This window comes from Propithecus coquereli, unplaced genomic scaffold (genome assembly GCF_000956105.1).
Source record: "Propithecus coquereli isolate 6110/MARCELLA unplaced genomic scaffold, Pcoq_1.0 Scaffold262, whole genome shotgun sequence".
NCBI lineage: Eukaryota > Metazoa > Chordata > Mammalia > Primates > Indriidae > Propithecus > Propithecus coquereli.
This window is the reverse complement of record NW_012148197.1, coordinates 3,228,703-3,230,832: the sequence shown is the minus strand read 5'-3', so window position 1 is coordinate 3,230,832 and position 2,130 is coordinate 3,228,703. Positions and strand designations below refer to the sequence as shown.

Below are 2,130 nucleotides of genomic sequence, written 5' to 3'. Positions count from 1 at the left end.
AATAGAAAAATATTTCTGAGAAATTCAGTAACACACAGTGGTTAACCATAGCTGAATTTTATAAACTATGATTTGTAAAATAATTCATGCTTTTTCCCAAACACAAGCCCCTACATTATTCTGACAGCAAAAAAGAGTTTACCTATTCCCTGTAATTTTCTATTAAACCTACACCATATCTGCTTTACCGGAATTCTTAGAGGGTTAGGAATTTAAGCCTAAAAACCACTTTGTGATAGAAAATGTAAAGTCTTACAGCTAAAGGCACTGAAAATATCATTTCCCTGGACTTCAAATAATGCCACATATGCACCAGTTCAGGTTAAGCAGAGAACACTGGACTCTTTGGACATGTCTAGGGAATGAAATTTTACCAGGGAGAAAGTAACAATCGATCAAACTAACAATTATTGGGCAGAAAGATCTGTTCTAAATCTGCTAAATTTACATTAGTAAATCTGCTAAAATTACATATAGTAGCTTATTTAGTCCTGAAAAAAAATGAAGCCATTCGTGTTTCCATAGGGGTTAAGTTCCTTGTCCAAGATTTTACAGCTGAACAGTAGAGCTGGGATTTAAAACAAATGCATCTCACACCAATGCCAATGTTCTTCCTAAAATATCATGCTGCTTCCATTTGTAACCTTTCTGGTATTTAACCACTGCTTCTGTCATGAAATTTTTATTCTATTCTAATCTGAATCTCATTCATGGCCATTTAAGCGTGTTTACTTGAAATCTGTTCTTGTAAAGTTTTGAAACAGCTGGTCACTGTCCTTGGTTTAAGAACTCCCTCCCATACAGTACTCAAAGATAATTAAATCCCCCATCAGCAATTTCTTCTTTTGGCTGAATAAGCCCCTTTCAATGTTTCCTTAAAAAAATTTCTGTACCTTTAAATATCTTGCAGCATGGCCATATCACATTGCCTTTTACAGCTGGAATGCTGGCACATGATTTCCTTACAGTCATTTATAACTGCAAGGACCATTCCCGCCCCACCCCCACTGCGTTCTTTAACCAACTGTCTTCTATTTACTGCCTAAGCAGCTCAGTTCCCCCATTGAGCATTTTGTCCTCATTGAGCTTCATTATGTTTGCTGTGATGGTTTTCTCCAATTTGCTAAGAAGCCACTTCTATTTCAAAGGAGCACGGCAGATCACTTACCATCCTGGTAAAATCTTTTGCCTCTTCTATTTCAGTGTATGTTCCTACTTCATAGGCACCTGGTGTGGGATGAATTGCCCACCCCCTACCCAAATTCATGTATTGAAGTCCTAACCCCCAGGACCTGACTTTATGTGGAGATAGAGTCTTTAAAGAGGTAACTAACATTAAATGAGGTCATTGGGGTGGGCCCTAATCCAAAGACTGGTGTCCCTATGAAAAGAAGAGGTTAAGATACAGACATAGGCATAGAGGTAAGACTATGTGAAGACCCCATGAGAAGATGGCCATTTACAAGCCAAGGAGAGAAGCCTCAAAAGAAACCAACTCTGTTGACATGCTGATCTCAGACTTCCAGCTTCCAGAACTCTGAGAAAATAAGTTTCTGTTCTTTAAACCACCCAGTCTGTGATACTTCTAGCAAACTAATACAGTACCCTATAATTTGTCTCACTTCCTTTATTATTAATTATGTACGAAATCCCCCAGATACCAACATCGTGTACCCCCGATACTGAAAAGGGTACATTCCTTCTGTAGTATTCTTGCCCAAAATGCCTGAAGTCAATGTATCTATGAGTAGGTATCAGACAATCCTAAATTGAGAGGAATTCTACAATAACAGCACTCTTCAAAGTGTCAAGGTCAGGAAAGCAAGGAAAGACAGAGAATTGCCACTGATTGTAAGAGACTAAGGAAATATAAAAACTAAATGCAATGTGGGACCCTGGATTGGATCCTGGAACAGGAAAAGGGCCTCCGTGGAAAACTGGTGAAATATGAATAAAGTTTACACTTCAGTCAATACCATTATACCAATGCCGATTTCTTAGTTTCAATAAAGGTGCTGTAGTTATGCAAGATGTTAACGTTAGGGAAAGCCAGGCAAAGGATATATAAAAACTCTCAGTTCTATCTTTGTAATATTTTTGTAATTCTAAAATTATTTCAAAATAAAAAGT

At 37.6% G+C, this 2,130-nt stretch overlaps 1 protein-coding gene across 1 annotated transcript in view; it reads right to left on the bottom strand.

The window, feature by feature from the left end:
• HS6ST3 (heparan sulfate 6-O-sulfotransferase 3) overlaps positions 1–2,130 on the bottom strand; it is a 726,240-nt gene that overhangs the window by 392,025 nt on the left and 332,085 nt on the right. The window lies entirely within an intron of this gene.